The sequence below is a fragment of the Zingiber officinale genome, chromosome 5A, assembly GCF_018446385.1.
Source record: "Zingiber officinale cultivar Zhangliang chromosome 5A, Zo_v1.1, whole genome shotgun sequence".
Taxonomy (NCBI): Eukaryota; Viridiplantae; Streptophyta; class Magnoliopsida; order Zingiberales; family Zingiberaceae; genus Zingiber; species Zingiber officinale.
In genome coordinates, this window is record NC_055994.1 from 105,725,726 (window position 1) to 105,745,594 (window position 19,869).

The window sequence follows — 19,869 nt, forward strand, 5'->3', positions numbered from 1 at the left end:
TCGCCTGGATCGATTGCCTGATCGATCCAGGACTTATCGCGTGAAATCTCAGCTCCCAATCGATCGCCCAATCGATTGGAGTCTCCCAATCGATTGGTCGATCGATTGGGAGGCTTTCTGTGAGATCGGTGATTCTCCCCAATCGATCCACTCATCGATTGGGGAGGCTTTTTGCCACGGGACTCAGCCAATCGATCAACCGATCGATTAGGCATGAGCCAATCGATTGGTTAATCGATTCAACCCACATTTACTTGCCCAAACAAGTCTAAAGTCCCCTAAAACTAACATCCGGTCAACCATGACCTGTTGGTACATCATGCCTAGCATCTAGTCACCCTTGACCCACTAGGACTTCCTTACCAAGTGTCCTGTCAATCCCTTTGATCCACTTGAACTTTTCTCCTCATGCCAAGTGTCCGGTCAATCCCTTTGACCCACTTGGACTTTTCTCCTCGTGCCAAGTGTCCGGTTAACCTTGACCCACCTGGACTTACCGATACCAGGAGTCTAGTCAGCCTTAACCCACCTAGATTTTCCCGTGTCTGGTTTCACTCACCAGGACTTTGACTTCTACCTAGCTTCACTCACTAGGACTTTAACTTCTGCCTAGCTTCACTCATTAGGATTTTCCATCTGCTTGGCTTCACTCACCAGGACTTTCACCTAGCTTCACTCACTAGGATTTATATACTATCTAGCTTCACTCACTAGGTCTTTCACCTGGTTTCACTCACCAGGATTTTTCCTTGCCTAACCTCCAGTTAGGATTTTCCCAGTCAAGTATCCGATTAACGTTAACCTACTTGACTTTTCATCACATCAACTTGGTGAACCTTGACCAAAGAGGAATTGTACCAACAATCTCCCCAAATGAAGGATTGCACCTGCAATCTCCATTTACTGTCAGTCTCCATGTATTGTCAAACATCGAAACCCAAACATCAAGACTCAAGCTTGAGCCAACTCAAATTTAGTCAACCAAGTCAAACTTGACCTAGGAAATATTGCACCAACAATTAGAACCCAAGCTATGACGCATTTGTAGAAATTTTTCCTCTAAATGGAGCACACAACCAAGGGATGTTGGGCTTCTGAGCCGCCTGTCACGAGCATTTCTCAATTTATCCTGATGAATGATAGAAAAAGTCTATAGAGCGAAACCGGTCACCTAGGGCTAGCTAGGTATATATTTTTTTTATTCCATAGCAAGCTGGCTTTGTGTGTCCGGGAGCAGCTTTTAACTCCTTTCCTATTAGACATCTTAGAACATCTAAAAGGCATAAGAAGATCTATTTGTTTGAGAAAGGGGAAATATACTCTATAACTCAAATATATAGGTTTTGTGTTGGCAAATTGATTTTCATAACTAATTTTTCGAGTATTTATTATTATTTGATACATGCAAATTTCTTAAACGTGATGAAGTATTTTACTAGTAGATTGTTATAAGAATAAGTATTCGAGAAATTCAAGTGCATCTATTAGTAGTTTAGTGCAAACCAATATGTGATTGAATGAGAGCACTTCAAATGCGAGCGTGAAACGCAAACTAAAGTCTAAACTCATGTGAAGAGAGAAGAGCTCATGGGAATACAGGGTTGTAAATGAACTGACTATACATGAATAAGTTGATGTGACTGTAAAGTTGTAAACAAAATCTCATATTAAAAATACATGAGAAAAATTTTGAGCTTATAAGGAAAATATATCTTTATTGATATGAGACCATTTGGATAAAATCCAAAAATAAAATTATAAAGGCTTAAGCCTAAAGTAGATAATATTATATTACTATGGAGATATCTAAATTCCTTCGGTCCTAATACAAGCTTCACGTAAGATTAATTAAATAAATAATCTTGAACAACACGTTAAACTAAACAAACAAGTTTAAACATATATGTGTTCAACTCATTAATATTCGTAAACCATGTTCATTAATAAAATAAATAAATAAGTTTAAATTATGAAACTCAATAATATTTAAACGAATCAACCTCAAGCTAAACTTGAATTGAGAGTTTGATAACATTTAAACTTGAACCAAGTTCAAGACAAACTTGAACCAAGCTCAAGCTCATAAAAAATAAATCATACCAGCTTGAATAATCATTTTAAAAACTTAGTTTATTTTAGGCTCGATTACTTTATCAAACAAGCTCGAACACTCTAAAACTTAACTCAGCTTAGCTTGTTTACAACCTTAACACACTAAGGAGATCTGTAGCTACTGATGCAAAGTAGCAACCTCTCATTATGATTCGTAACTAAGTTGGAGCTTATGGCCCAGCGACCATGATTTATAGTCAGGCCATTAGATCATGGACGCAAGTTTGTCTGTGTTGGATATATGTGAATGAAGAGGAGGTGGAAGGGAAAAGAAGCTCTATTATGAATGGTACTTTAGTCCCACATTGAGAGTTTCAAAGTATATTAGTTGGTTTATATTGATTCACATGCATTGATGATGTGAACGAAAACTTACTGCTCTGCCCGCACGACCATTCTATTGCTCTGCTTGCTCAGCCACTCTGCAGTCTGAAGGGCTTTGGAATTCCGTTCTGTTTAAACTTTCCTGTACAAAAAAGATTATACAAGACACATAACTTTTCCTAGCAACCCGCATATTCGATCAAACATGTGTTCAATCAATCAAGCAAGTTCTTGAATGATCAAAGCACATCTTGATCGAAGTATACGATCGTTGGCCTCTTGTGTTGGTATTCAAAATTGATATGAAGAAAATAAAACTAATTACGCAGCAGAATTAAAGAATTAGTTGTACCTTTCTTCGTAGCTAAAGACCTCTTAATCTTCTGCCATATTCCTCTCCTCTTCTTGGACTCCTCTTCTTGGACGTCGTGTGGGCGACGATCTACCAAGACAACACCACCCTCCTTCGCTTCTCGATTTCAATGGGTGTCGGCCCTAGTAGGAGAGGCACCGACCCTAGCTAGGAGATGAAGGCGGCGCCGACCACCAAGGAGGAAGAGGGGAGATGAGGGGCGTCTGCCACAAGGGGAAGGATGTGTGTCGCCGGTCCTAGGTGGAGAAGGGGATTGAGGAAGATTAGGAAGAATAGAAAGTTAGGTTTTAGGGGTCACCACCTACTTCTTTTTATAGGATTGTCGTCGGTTACAAAGAAAGAAAAATTAACAGAATTTTGTTTAGAAAAAATCTAAACCAAAACCAAGTTAAACCAAACCAAGTTAAGTTAAACCAAACCAAGTTAAGTTAAACTAAACCAAGTTATGGATGCGTGGATGTGAGACTTTATATAGAGGCTACAACAGGGACCTAGAGGAGGAATTGGTTTAGGCCTCCTGATGGGCTTGGATTTCCTGTGTTCAGCCCAAACACGTAACCCAAGTCCATTAATAATAACCTATACCACTAAAGGGTTATTATTGAACTACCGCACCAATCCCATATTACAATATGGGCTCCTTCTTATCATGAGTGTGTTAATCTCCCTGTGTTTAAGATATCGTAGGTCCATTAATTAAATGAGTTACTGACAACTCAATTAATTAACATCTGATTTCAAGAGTAGTACCACTCAACCTTATTATCATGCCGGACTAAGTCCACCTGCAGGGTTTACATAATAATCCTTATGAGCTCTTCAAGAGGACATCATCAACCTAAATAATTAGAACACAGATTCCTTCTATAATCAACAACACACCATATAAATAGTACTATTTCACAACTCATCGGGCCTATTGATTTAATGGATAAATCTCATCCATTGATAAGTTAAAGAAATAAATACTAAGTATACGTGTTTGTTATTATATAGGGATTAAGAGGATGCACATCTATAATAACAGAAGTTCTGTTCTTTTATATAGTCACTATAAATCGAACAACATCAAATGGTCCTGCTCAATGCACACATAGTATACTAGTATAATTTTATAGTCAAAACAGACTAATACCAAATTACACTACAACCGTTCCAATGGTTTGTCCCAATCCATCTTGGTTGTGAGCTACTATTTGTAATTTATAAGGAACTGATAACATGATCTTCTGTGTGGCACCACACATCATGTCATCTACAATATAAATTAAATGGACAACTGCATCGATATATATATATAAATATAAAATGCAGACATTTGACCAAAGTGATTCTCATTTCAAAATATTTCAAAACAGATGTTTATACAAAATCTAGGCTTATAGTATATATCTCAACAATCTCCCACTTATACTAAAAGACTATATTGCCATAAATGTTGTCATACATCTGATTACCATCCCCTCAACATGCTTATCAAAAGCTCCTGCCGGAAGGACCTTAGTGAAAGGATCTGTCAGGTTATCTGCTGATGTAATCTTAGCGACAACAACCTCTCCTCGTTTTACAATATCTCATTGTTGGAATGTATACTAAAAGCCTAGCTTTTGTATAAACTTTTATTTAAAAATAAAAGAATCACATTGGTCAAAAATATCTACATTTATGTTAAGTGTAGTTGTTCAATTAATTTATATCGTAGATAACATGGTGTGTGGTGTCACACACAGAAGATCATGTTATCGGTTCTTTATAAATTATAAACAGTAGCTCACGACTAAGATGGAAAGGAACAAACCGTTAGAATAGTCATAGTGTAATTAGGTATTAGTTTATCTTGACTAATAAATTACACTAGTACACTCTAAGTGCATTGAGTAGGACAATTTTAGGATAATTCTTTTTGTACTGAATTAATAAAAGAACTAGATCTTAGTTATTATGGAAGTGTGTGCTCTTAGTCCTAATATAATAACAAGCACATATATTTAGTATTTATTTCTTTAACTTATCAAAGGGTGAGATTTAGCTCGATAAATCAATGGACCCGATAAGTTGGGAAATGATATTACTTATAGTGTGTGTTATTGATTATAGAGGGAAACTGTGTCCTAGTTATCTAGGTTGAGAATGTCCCTAAGAGGAGCTCATAAGGATTGTCATGTTAAACCCTGTAGGTGGACTTAGTCCGACATGACAATAAGGTTGAGTGGTACTACTCTTGGACTAAGATATTAATTAAGTGAGTTGTCAGTAACTCATTTAATTAGTGGACATTTGACATCTTAAATACAGGAAGATTAACACACTCATAATAAGAAGGAGCCCAAAACGTAATTTGGGATTGGTGCGGTAGTTCAATAATAATTCTTTAGTGGAATGAATTATTATTGATGAAATTAAGTTGTGTGTTCAGGGCGAACACGGGAAGCTTAATTTCATCGGGAGACCAAAACCAATTCCTCCTCTCAGTCCCTATCGTAGCCTCTTGTATATAGAGAATTATACCCACCACATACCCACTTCTTACCCACCTTTATATCTATCCTATAGGGGCCGGCCAAGCAAGCTTGGAACCCAAGCTTGGGTCGGCCAAAGTAATTAGGATGAGTAAGATGGTGTGGTCGGCCCTAGCTTGAACTCAAGATTGGTGTGGCCGGCCACATCAAATAAAAAGGAATTTTTATTTAAAATTTTTTCTTATCTGGATATCATAGTTTTAAAAGAGGGTTTAAAATTTAAATATTTCCTTTTATAACTTTCTACAAAAGATTAAGAAAAGATTTGAAATCTTTCCTTATTTGTAGATTGAAAAGTGTATTTTAATTTTAAGAAAACTTTCCTTTTTTAACCATGTTCATGATTTAAAAGAGAGTTTAAAAATTAAATATTTCTTTTATAAGTTTCTACAAAAGATTAAGAAAAGATTTGATAGCTTTCCTTATTTGTAGATTGAAAGGAGATTTTAATTTTTAGAGATAACTTTCCTTTTTGGAAATTATCCACATGTTTAAAAGAAAGATTTTAATTTATAAAAATTCCTTTTTATAATCCACCATGAAGGGAAATATTATTGGAGAAATTGTTTATAAATTTTTAAAAATAAATTAGGAAGTTTTAATTCTTGTGTTAATTAAAACTCTCCTTATTTTGGAGATTAAAGTGGCCGACCATGATGTATAATGAGAAGAAAATTATTTTTTAATTAAATATTTTTTTTTTCATGGCAAAATAATTAAGAAAGTTTTTATTTAAATTTCTTTATTTGCTAAGACCAAGGAATATAAAAGAGGGGGTAGAGGTGTCTTTATGGGTAACAACTCTATTCTTTTTCTTCCTCTCTTTTCCTCCTTGGTGTGGTCGGCCCTAGAGGTTCTCCCTCTCCTCTTCTCTTCTTCTTTAGTGGTCGGTTTCATCTTTCTTTTGGAGTTGGTGATGGTGGTCGGTTCTAGCTAGGAGAAGAATGAGAGAAAGGAGGCTTTGTTTCATGCATCTATTGGAGCTTGGTGGTGGTGGCCGAAATTCTACATCCTTGGAGGATTTTTTGTTTTGGCCAAAATTTGCAAAGAGGAAGAAGAAGGGCTTGGGTGGTTCTCATCTCGGTAGATCGTTGCCCACACAATGTTCGGGATAAGAAGAGGAATACGGTAGAAGATCAAGAGGTCGTTGCATACAAAGGAAGGTATAACTAGTAATTATTTTCCGCATCATACTAGTTTTTCTTTTGTATGAATTCCAAACACAAGATGCATTAGATTCTAGATTTTCGGATTAGATATTCGATGTTGTGTTTCTTTTCTTTTATTTTTCGAATTTGTGATTCGATTGTTCCTTTTGGTTAAACCTAATGTTATTTTAGGAAATTAAATATTGAATTTCTATTAAAGGCTTTGTCGAGGCAGTGGTGGTTGATCCCATATCCAAGAAGACCAAGTGCCTCTTCATGTTTGACCTGGGAGCCGATTTTAGAAATAAATATTTAATTGAATTTGTAACATAAGTTGATTTGGATCAATAGTGTTAAGTTTCGCTTGTGATCCAAATCTAAACCATTAAGACCAGATAAGTTAAATTTGAAATCAATGATGTTAAGTTCCATCTGCGATTCCTAATTTAACTTCTAAAGAGCATAATAGGTTGTTTAGGAAAGGTTTGACACTTGTACAAAATTTTTGTACAGTGGAACCGGTGCGATCTTCCTAAGACCAACCAACAATTGGTATCAGAGCTAGGGTTTGCCTCTGTGTGTTTAGAATTTAGTTAGATTATGCACATGTCATACATAATTCAGGCAGGATAGTAGTAGGATGTGCTAACTTTGTAGTTGGAAGGCTCTAACTATTATGGCTTATTAATATTGTGTGTGATTGGACCCTTGGACATGTCAAGGGCATTATTTGTGTGTGTGCATGATTGTATGTAACTAATACAGCAGGAGCTGTATTAGCCCTAGGATTTTAGAATTTTATTTTCGATCTAGATTACATGTACATTCCTTCGTGGAATATAGGATCGATGTATGTAAAATTTTATTTTATTTTTGTCGCGGATCGAATTCTTGCAAGGCGTGGTGCTATTGGAGGACCAAAGGCGCAGCGGAAAAGGAAGCTCGATGGACCCGGCGATATGAACCCTAGGGTGGCAACACACGAAGGACAGTGATGGAAGAAGCCATAATAGTTGGAAAATTAATTTCCAAGTTTATTGCTTTTATTTACTGTGATGTGTGTGTGTGTGCATGTGATATATACTAGTTTAGGTTAAAATTCCTCATCTTAAATAACTAAGTGGGAGAGGGATTTTTAAATAAATTTCACGGTCTCCATTACTGGTTTGTAAGTGATGCAACAAGCTTGCGTGTTGGCTCTGAGTGCCTCTCTCCACAACGGATGGCTTTGTTGCGGATCACTAGATCAAACTTCCTTTAATGGATGGTTATAGGAAATTATTTAGGAGCGTGTGATCTTCTCCAACTGAAGGGGCACAATCCTATTTAATGGACTAAGTATCAAGTAGACGTATTCAATATTATCCTCCCCAACGGAGTCACTGCTATTGTTTTGCAGGACCAAAGGAATATCAAATATTAATTTTATTTGTCATAAAGTTAGGATGATAAGATAATAAAATTAATGAGTCAGACCCTCCTCTTATGAATGTTTGAATTTGTATACGTCCACACTAACGTGGCATGCATAATTCTCGGTGTTTGAAGTGTTGGTGAATTTAAATAACATTGTTTGAGGAATCAATATTATTTTAAATTCAAAAGTTTTGACCAAATATTTGATCAAAGAACAGATCAACTATTAATTTTATTCGTCATAAAGTAAGGTTGGCAAGATAATAAAATTAATGGATAAAATCTCCTCTTTGATTTTGTATACGTCCACACTATCGTGGCATACAAAATTTACGGGGATTTTAAGAAGTTGGTCTTGACCAAATATTTTTGTGATTCTTAGGATTTCAAATGTTAGTCAATCCCCTAGCCATTATACTATAGAATAGACTTAGTATTTCCAATTATGATTAGAAACAAAACTTGGACTCTAAGGTGGACTATCCTTCTCAGAACTAAGAACAATATAGGTGTATTTAATTCAAACATATTTAGTGGTGTTATCTACCAGTACCTAGTGTGTAGATACGGAAGCCACTAATCATGTCTGTAATTTATTGCAGGGTTCCAGGAAACCCGACAACTATATGAAAGAGAAAACACCATCTACATGGGCACTACTGCAAAAGTAGTAGCTGTTGCAGTGGGAGAAGTTTATCCTAAGACAGGAATAAAATATGGATTTTCAGAAATTATCTTTACGTACTAAGTTTAGAAAGAACCTAATTTCGGTTTCTAAACTATTAAAGAATAGATATTATGTCTATTTTGATAACAAAGTTGTTATCAAGAAAATAGGAAAGATATATGTTCTGGTACGTTGTTTGGCAATTTATAAATCCAATAACTCCGACGATGCAACAAATGGAAATTAATAACACATCTTCTAACTTTAATAAGAGAAATCAACCTTCGAAAATGAACCAATTATATCTTTGGCATCTAAGGCTAGGTTATATTAACTTGAGTAGGATTCATTGGTAGCTAATGAACTTTTGGGTTCATTGGTAGTGGAAATCTTTCCAACCTGCGAGTCTTACTTGGAAGGAAAATTAACTAAGAAGCTTTTAAGTCTAAGGGGTAAGGAGCCAAAGATATGTTCGAATTGGTTCATTCTAATTTGTGTGGTCCTATGACTATCCAGACAAGAGGTAGGTTCGAATATTTCATCTATTTTATAGACAACTATTCGAGATATAAATACATTTACTTGATGCACCGCAAGACTAAGTGTTTTGATTAGTTCAAAGAGTATAAGGTTGATCCAGAGAAACGTCAAAGTAAAAGTATCAAGATACTACGGTGGGATCGTAGTGACGAGTACCTCTCAGGAGAGTTTAGGAGTCGCTTATCAGAAGTTGGGATTCAATCCCAACTGACCGCACCTGGTACACCCCAACAGAATGGTGTAGAAGAAAGAAGGTATAGGACTCTTATGGAAATGATTAGATCGATGATGAGTTATTTAAAGAATTACCAAATTCGTTTTAAGGATATACTCTAAAAACGGAAGTCAACGTAGTACCTTCTAAGTCAGAACTCTCTACTCCCATAGAATTACAGAATAGGCGTAAGCTTAATCTGAAGCATATTCAGTTTTGGGGTAGGACAACACATGTGCTGAAGAGAGACACTAAGAAGTTGGACAGGAGTTCACTTGTTTGTGGGTTATCCTAAAGGAATGAAAGGAGGTTTATAGTCCTAAAAATAGAAGGTCATTGTTAGCACCAATGTCCAGTTTTTTAGAAGAGGACTATGTAATGAACCATAAGCCCATAAGTAAATTTGTTCTTAAAGAAAGGACACGTCTAATCTAGTACCAACTGTACAAGATGTGATACCACAAGAAAACTTCAACATGTGTCATAAAAGATGCACAATTACAGACAGTGTCTCGTCGTAGTGGGAGGGTTGTTAGACAACCTGAAAAGATTCATATTTTGGGAGAGTATCTGGTAAACATGAACCTGATCCCCAGACATATGATGAAGCGCTCCAAGATAAAGATGCAGCATCTTTGCAAAGAGCAATGAATACAGAATTAGAATATATGTATTCTAATAAAGTCAGGGAGCTTGAAAAAACACCAAATGGTAAAAGCCATTAGGTCTACAATAGGAAAAGAGAAATAGACGGGAAGGTGGAAACTTTCAAAGCAAGGCTTGTTGAAAAAGGAAACTTTTTTTTCCCGGTAGTCATGCTTAAGTCTATCCGGAATCTTTTATCTATTGCTGTTCATATGAACTATGAGATTTGGCAAGTGGATGTCAAGACAGTTTTCCTTAATGGAAGTCTTAAAGAAAATATTCATATAAAGCAACCAGAAGGGTTCATTGCAAAGGACAAAGAAGCATCTTGTGTGCAAGCTCAATTAGTCTATGGACTGAAGCAAAGCTTCAAGGTCTTGGAACATCCGATTTAATGAAGTAATCTAGTCGTATGGATTTATTCAGCGTCCGGATGATTCTTGTGTATATAAGAAGTGTGATGTGTAACGACCCAATTTTCCCCATTAGGAGTTTTAAACGTTCTTAAAAATATTTAAGAATGCTATAGAAAAATTCTAGAGATTTTTAGAAATTTTTAGACTATTTTTATGCGATTTTTGGAGTTCGTTTGGTATTTTTACTTAGAGGAAGAAGTTTAAAAAAAAAAAAAAGAGGAAAGAAAAATGTTGAAGCTAGGTTTTGAACCCAAGCCTTGACCCGAGCCTTAACCGAACTCAGACAACCAGCTGATCCACAGCAGTTTTGTTATAATTTAAAGGAATTAAATATGATTAAACAGTCTTAAGAAATGAAATAAAAATTCTGTTTAAAAAGGAGCCGAGGGCGGCTCGAACCCGAGACATTCGGGAATTCATCTTTCCAGCGGACCAAGCGCGTCGGCTGGTATTTCGTAAACAAATTTATAAGGAATTGGTCTTAAGTCATAACTGAATTAGAAAAATGCCTAAGTTATAAGAAGAGATTATTCCCTACCCCGTGACCTAACTTTCCCTTCTCCTCTCCTCGCGTCTCTCTTCTGCGCGCGACGGCCGTGCTCGGGCGGAAGGCAAGGAAGGCTAGGGCTTTACTCCGGCGGCCAATTGAGGGAGTTTTCCGAGAGCTCTCCACCTCCTCACGATCCTTTCGTCGAGGAGAGCTTGTGGGCACGAAGAGGAGCCGGATTGTCGAGTTTTCCGCGAGCCCTAGAAGCATTAGAGGCCTTCTTCTCGGCTGTAAGTTCAAGAAAAGCCTAAGGTAAGTTGCTTACTCACCTGCAGAAGAGTAGTTTTGGATTTTTTTCCGTTAGCCTTTTCTTTCGGATTTTTGCAACATGTTTGCTTCCTTAAGTTGCTGCCGCGAATTGAGGATTTGAATCCTCGTATCTTCTTGATGTTTATTTAGAAACATGCTGTAAGGAATATGTTGTAAAGGGTTAGAGCACAGTTGGAGTTTTACAGATTCCGGATTTTGTTTGTTATGGTTTGCTGCCGTGAACCCTAAGGAAGGAGGGAAGGATTAGTTCAGTCCAAGCATGTGGAATTGTTGGATTCGGAAGTTAACAGATTGTTTAGTTTGTGGTTGCTCATTTCGAATTTTTTGTGTATTTGAATTTGAAGCACGCTGTAAAGTCCGAAGCTTTGATTTTGTGTTGCTGCCGTGAGGTTGTTCTGGTGCCAGGTGGTGTTATTTAGTTTAAGTTTGGTTCTATATAAATTGTGCATGTTCTAAACTAATTTATATAATATTCAGTTCATATGATAATGTTTAGGAATGGCAAACCTAACCACGTTTAAGAGATAAATTAGTAGGTTATGTTAGTTTTGGTTTTATGCTTTTGCATGCTACAAATTCAATGCATGTTTTATTGGTAACGATTATGCATTTCTCTTCTTGTTCATGCGAGAATATGACTAAGAGAATTTTAGTCCCCTTTTAGCATCTAGTTCCTTTGCTATTTAGATTTAGTAAATAACATGAACATGTGCAGATTTAGATTTCTAGTTCCTTTGCTATTGGAATAACATGAGCAGATTTTTAGTTTCTTATGTTATTAGATGTGCATGAGTAGCCTTCCTTCTAAAACAATCAGTTTCTAGTTTCTTTAGAGCTTAATATGCAGAATTGTGTCAGCTTAATATGTAGCATTTTAGTGTGCAGATTTTTATAAGCATAGCATGCAGATTTTTATAAGTATAGTATGCAGATTTTAATATGCAGAATTTTATTAGCATAGTAGGCAGATCTTTGGGTTAAGCATTTCAAAGTTAGATTTTGCTTAAACATTTTAGTTTCTTTTAAAGAAGTATTCTTTTAGAAGTATTAACAAGTATAAGAAAGATAAAGAAAAGAAAGAAAAAAGCCAAGGCCTTAAGTAAATCCCAAAGTCAAGACTTTAGGGATTTTGGCACACAAGGTGTTAAAGAAAATGCCGAGGCATTATATATTAGAAGTATTAAGAGATAACAAGTATTTTACTTTTATCAATGGCACTGTACTGGACTTTCAGTAGTCCTTGGGCTGGGCTCCCATAGTCGGTCCCTAGGTTTAGATAACCTAGTATGCAGGACTCTCAGTAGTCCTTGGGCTGGGCTCCCATAGTCGGTCCCTAGGTTTAGATAACCTAGTATGCAGGACTCTCAGTAGTCCTTGGGCTGGGCTCCCATAGTCGGTCCCTAGGTTTAGATAACCTAGCAAATCCTACTAGATTCGGGACCAGCTATCTCGGGTCTAGTTAGGGATGCGCGCATAGTAAGTACAGTTGCCGGGCCCAAGAAGAAGTTGATTATTATTTTGAAGTATTATAAGTATAAGTTTTGAACAAGTAAAGCAAGTTTTACATAAGTATAAAGTATTTAAAGAATAAGTCTTTAAACAAGTGAAATAAGATTCAGAAGGTGTTTAGAATTCAGTAAGCTTAGTTCTTTATGCAAGCATGATAGTATAGACTTGCCTTACATGTTTAGCCTTTCAGTATGTTTCTTTACTAATAGAAGAGCATGAGTTAGTTTACTGTTCTTTGCTATTTATGAGCATGATTAGCTATACATGTTTAGTATTTCAGTTAGTATGATTCCTTTGCTATGTATGAGCATGAGTAGCTTTACATGTTAGCATTCAGTTTTAGCATGTTTTTATTTATATACATGCATATCGAGATTTTGTGAGTTAGATAGCGCTTACTAAGCAAATTTTGCTTATAGACTACACTTCCTCTTACTGCAGATACAGGAAAGGAAAAGATATAGAAAGGAAGGCGACAAGGAGGTGCAGATGGATGTGTGATGCCAGGACTATGGAAGCCTTGGGACTAGGAAAGAAGTTTTAGTTTAGTTTTTATTGTCTTTTGCTATGTTAGGAGTATTTGAGATAGTATTTGTTATTTTGATATGATTAGGACGTAGTAGAAGAATTGTAATCTTGTGTGATGATTTCTTGTGTTGTTTTCTTTATTTTGGATTTATTATACTGCGTGGTTGATTGATATGTGTTCCAGCCACTTGTGGCTGAGTATATATTGTATGTATTGTTGAATAAGGTCACCGGTACAGGGGAGACTCTGCCGAAATTTTTCGGTAGGGTTTCCATGTGATTTTTAATCATACCGGTTAAGTAGAGTTAGTAGTTAAGTAACGGTCATCCTTAGAGAGTAGTAGTAGTAAGAATGGTGGTTTTTTTACATGATGGAAGCGTAGTGGTATTTCTTGTACTATACGTAGATAATATTTTTGGTAGTTGAAAACAATATCAAAGTGTTGTCGGAAGTAGGGGTATGGTTGTCCAAGCAATCAAATATAAAGGACTTGGGAGGATGCGCACATATTCTCGGGATCAAAGATCACAAGAAAAGAATGTTGTGCTTATCCCGAGCTTCATATACTATCCTAGCTCGTTTTAGCATGCAAGACTCCAAGAAAGGTTTTCTACCTTTTAGGCATTGAATATCTTTATTTAAAGAGGTGCCTCCGAAGACATCAAAGTAGATAGAGGACATAAAGACAGTTCCTTATGGTTCGGCTGTCGGAAGCCTAATATATGCTATGCACGAGATCAGATATCTGTTTTGTCGAGGGCATAGTTAGCAGATATTGAAGTAACCTAGGACCGGGACACTAGACTGTCATAAAGCATATATTAAAGTACCTTAGAGGGACTAGAAATTATATGCTAGCTTACAAGGCAAGTAATTTGATCCTTGTAGGTTACACGGATTTTGATTTCCAATTAGATAGGGACAATAGTAAGTTGTCCTTGGGGTTTTTGTGTTTACTTTAGGAAGTAAAGCCATGACTATGGAGAAGTGTTAAGCATATGTGTTTTTTGGACTCCACCATAGAAGCTGAGTATGTGGCAACCGCTGAGGTAGTCATAGAAGCTGTATGACTCAAATACTTCATGATGGACTTAGACATGTTTTCTGGTTTACCCAAAAATTATTACAATTTATTGTAATAATAATGATGTAGTAGCAAACTCAAAGAAACCATAAGTCCATAAAGAAAGTAAACACAATAGAGCGCAAGTACCACCCAATACGAGAAATCGTATAACAAGGAGAAGTTGTTGCCGCCTAGATTGCATCAGATGATAGCCTGAGAAATCCTTTCACTAAGGCCCTTAAGGCAAGAGCTTTTGATGGGCATGTTGAAGGTTTGGGAATCAGATGTATGGCAGTAGATATGACAACTTAGTCTTTTAGTATAAGTGGGAGATTGTTGGAATGTATACTAAAAGTCTAGCTTTTGTATAAACATTTATTTAGAAATAAAAGAATCACATTGGTCAAAAATATCTACATTTATGTTAAGTGAAGTTGTTCAATTAATTTATATCGTAGATAACATAGTGTGTGGTGTTACACACAGAAGATCAGGTTATCGGTTCTTTATAAATTATAAACAGTAGCTCACGACTAAGATGGAAAGGAACAAACCATTAGAATAGTCGTAGTGTAATTAGGTATTAGTTTATCTTGACTAATAAATTACACTAGTACACTCTAAGTGTATTGAGTAGGACAATTTTAGGTAAATTATTTTTGTACTAAATTAATAAAAGAACTAGACCTTAGTTATTATGGAAGTGTGTGCTCTTAATCCTAATATAATAACAAACACATATATTTAGTATTTATTTCTTTAACTTATTAAAGGGTGAGATTTAGCTCGATAAATCAATAGACCCGATAAGTTGGGAAATGATATTACTTATAGTGTGTATTGTTGATTATAGAGGGAAACTGTGTCCTAGTTATCTAGGTTGAGAATGTCCCCAAGAGGAGCTCATAAGGATTGTCATGTTAAACCCTACAGGTGGACTTAGTCCGACATGATGATAAGGTTGAGTGGTACTACTCTTGGACTAAGATATTGATTAAGTGAGTTGTCAGTAACTCATTTAATTAGTGGGCATTTGACATCTTAAACACAGGAAGATTAACACACTCATAATAAAAAGGAGCCCAAAACGTAATTTGGGATTGGTGCGGTAGTTCAATAATAATTATTTAGTGGAATGAATTATTATTGATGAAATTAAGTTGTGTGTTCGGGGCGAACACGGGAAGCTTAATTTCATTGGGAGACCAAAATCAATTCCTCCTCTCGGTCCCTATCGTAGCCTCTTGTATATAGAAAATTATACCCACCACATACCCACTTCTTACCCACCTTTATACCCATCTTATAGGGGTTGGCCAAGCAAGCTTGGGCCGGCCAAAGCAATTAGGATGAGTAAGATGGTGTGGCCGGCCCTAGCTTGAACTCAAGTTTGGTGTGGCCGGCCACATCAAATAAAAAGGGATTTTTATTTAAAATTTTGTTCTTATGTGGGTATCATGGTTTTAAAAGAGAGTTTAAAATTTAAATCTTTCCTTTTATAGCTTTCTACAAAAGATTAAGAAAAGATTTGAAATCTTTCCTTATTTGTAGATTAAAAGGTAGATTTTAATTTTAAAAAAACTTTCCTTTTTAACCATGTTTATGATTTAAAAGAGAGTTTAAAAATTAAATATTTCTTTTATAAGTTTCTACAAAAGATTAAGAAAAGATTTAATATCCTTATTTATTTGTAGATTGAAATGAGATTTTAATTTTTAGAGATAACTTTCCTTTTTAGAAATTATTCACATGTTTAAAAGAAATATTTTAATTTATAAAAATTTCTTTTTATAATCCACCATGAAGGGAAATATTATTGGAGAAATCTTTTATAAATTTTCGGAAACAAATTAGGAAGTTTTAATTCTTGTGTTACTTAAAACTCTCCTTATTTTGGAGATTAAAGTGGCCGGCCATAATGTATAATGAGAAGAAAATTGTTTTTTAATTAAATAATTTTTTTTCATGGCAAAATAATTAAGGAAGTTTTTATTTAAATTTCCTTATTTGCTAAGACCAAGGAATATAAAAGAGGGGGTAAAGGTGCCTTCATGGGTAACAACTCTATTCTTTTTCTTCCACTCTTTTCCTCCTTGGTGTGGTCGGCCCTAGAAGTTCTCCCTCTCCTCTTCTCTTCTTCTTTAGTGGCCGGTTTCATCTTTCTTTTGGAATTGGTGATGGTGGCCGGTTCTAGCTAGGAGAAGAAGGAGAGAAAGGAAGCTTTGTTTCTTGCATCTCTTGGAGCTTGGTGGTGGTGGCCGAAATTCTACATCCTTGGAGGATTTTTTTTGTTTTGGCCGAAACTTGCAAAGACGAAGAAGAAGGGCTTGGGTGGTTCTCATCTCGGTAGATCGTTGCCCACACAACGTTCGGGATAAGAAGAGGAATACGGTAGAAGATCAAGAGGTCGTTGCATACAAAGGAAGGTATAACTAGTAATTATTTTCCGCATCATACTAGTTTTTCTTTTGTATGAATTCCAAACACAAGAGGCATTAGATTCTAAATTTTTAGATTAGATATTCGATGTTGTGTTTCTTTTCTTTTATTTTTTGAATTTGTGATTCGATTGTTCCTTTTGGTTAAACCTAATGTTATTTTAGGAAATTAAATATTGAATTTCTATTAAAGGCTTTGTCGAGACAGTGGTGGTTGATCCCATATCCAAGAAAGCCAAGTGTCTCGCCATGTTTGACCTGGGAGCCGATTTTAGAAATAAATATTTAATTAAATTTGTAACATAGGTTGATTTGGATCAATAGTGTTAAGTTCCGTTTGCGATCCAAATCTAAACCATTAAGAACAGATAAGTTAAATTTGGAATCAGTGATGTTAAGTTTCATCTGCGATTCCTAATTTAACTTCTAAAGAACACAATAGGTTGTTTAGGAAAGGTTCAACACTTGTACAAAATTTTTGTACAGTGGAACCGGTGTGATCTTCCTAGGACCAACCAACACTCGTATCAAGTGGTACTTGCGCTCAATGTGTTTACTTGCCTTATGGGCTCATGGTTCCTTCGAGTTTGCTACTGCACCATTATTATCACAATAAATTGTAATAACTTTGGGCAAACCAGGAATCATATCTAAGTCCATCAAGAAGTTTCTGAGCCATACAACTTCTTTGGCTGATACAGCTGAAGCATAAGGAACAACCTTCATCTCCTCTATATCCTTTGGTGTCTTAGGACACATTTCTTTAGATAAAGGTACTCCATGCCGAAAAGGTAGAAAATCTTTCTTGGAGTTTTGCATGCTAAAATGAGCTAGGATAGTATCGATGTGTGAAGCTTGGGATAAGCACAACATTCTTTTCTTGTGATTCTTTATTACTTTAATCCCAAGAATATGTCCACATTCTCCCAAGTCCTTCATATCAAGCAGCTTGGACAACCATACCCTTACGTCTGACAACACTTTGACATTGTTGCCAATGAGCAAAATGTCATTTACGTGTAGTACAAGAAGCTTGCGATCCCTGCGACAAGCCTCCTCCCAATCGATCAGTGAATCAAATTTTTTATTCCATAGCAAGCTGGCTTTGTGTGTCCGGGAGCAGCTTTTAACTCCTTTCCTATTAGACATCTTAGAACATCTAAAAGGCATAAGAAGAACTATTTGTTTGAGAATGGGGAAATATACTCTATAACCCAAATATATAGGTTTTGTGTTGGCAAATTGATTTTCATAACTAATTTTTCGAGTATTTATTATTATTTGATACATACAAATTTCTTAAACGTGATGAAGTATTTTACTAGTAGATTGTTATAAGAATAAGTATTCGAGAAATTCAAGTGCATCTATTAGTAGTTTAGTGCAAACCAATATGTGATTGAATGAGAGCACTTCAAATGCGAGCGTGAAACGCAAACTAAAGTCTAAACTCATGTGAAGAGAGAAGAGCTCATGGGAATACAGGGTTGTAAATGAACTGACTATACATGAATAAGTTGATGTGACTGTAAAGTTGTAAACAAAATCTCATATTAAAAATACATGAGAAAAATTTTGAGCTTATAAGGAAAATATATCTTTATTGATATGAGATCATTTGGATAAAATCCAAAAATAAAATTATAAAGGCTTAAGCCTAAAGTAGATAATATTATATTATTATGGAGACATCTAAATTCCTTCGGTCCTAATACAAGCTTCACGTAAGATTAATTAAATAAATAATCTTGAACAACACGTTAAACTAAACAAACAAGTTTAAACATATATGTCTTCAACTCATTAATATTCGTAAACCATGTTCATTAATAAAATAAATAAATAAGTTTAAATTATGAAACTCAATAATATTTAAACGAATCAACCTCAAGCTAAACTTGAATTGAGAGTTCGATAACATTTAAACTTGAACCAAGTTCAAGACAAACTTGAACCAAGCTCAAGCTCATAAAAAATAAATCATACCAGCTTGAATAATCATTTTAAAAACTTAGTTTATTTTAGGCTCGATTACTTTATCAAACAAGCTCGAACACTCTAAAACTTAACTCAGCTTAGCTTGTTTACAACCTTAACACACTAAGGAGATCTGTAGCTACTGATGCAAAGTAGCAACCTCTCGTTATGATTCGTAGCTAAGTTGGAGCTTATGGCCCAGCGGCCATGATTTATAGTCAGGCCATTAGTTCATGGACGCAAGTTTATCTGTGTTGGATATATGTGAATGAAGAGGAGGTGGAAGGGAAAAGAAGCTCTATTATGAATGGGACTTTAGTCCCACATTGAGAGTTTCAAAGTATATTAGTTTGTTTATATTGATTCACATGCAAAGAAAGGACCTAGAGGAGGAATTGGTTTAAGTATCCTGATGGGCTTGGGCTTCCTGTGTTCGGCCCGAACACCCAACCCAAGTACATCAATAATAACTCATACCACTAAAGGGTTATTATTGAACTACCACATCAAGCCCATATTACAATATGGGCTCCTTTTTATCATGAGTGCGTTAATCTCCCTGTGTTTAAGATATCGTATGTCCATTAATTAAATGACTTACTAACAACTCAATTAATTAACATCTGATTCCAAGAGTAGTACCACTCAACCTTATTATCATGCCGGACTAAGTCCATCTGCAGGGTTTACATGATAATCCTTATGAGCTCCTCAAGAGGACATCATCAACCTAAATAATTAGGACATAGATCCCATCAATAATCAACAACACACCATATAAATAGTACTATTTCACAACTCATCGGGCCTATTGTACGGATAAATCTCACCCATTGATAAGTTAAAGAAATAAATACTAAGTATACGTGCTTGTTATTATATAGGGATTAAGAGGATGCATATCCATAATAACAGAGGTTCTGTTCTTTTATATAGTCAGTATAAATCGAACAACCTCAAATGGTCCTGCTCAATACACACATAATGTACTAGTGTAATTTTATAGTCAAGACAGACTAATACCAAATTACACTACAACCGTTCTAATGGTTTGTCTCAATCCATCTTGGTTGTGAGCTACTATTTATAATTTATAAGGAATTGATAACATGACACACCATGTCATCTACAATATAAATTAAATGGACAACTGCATTGA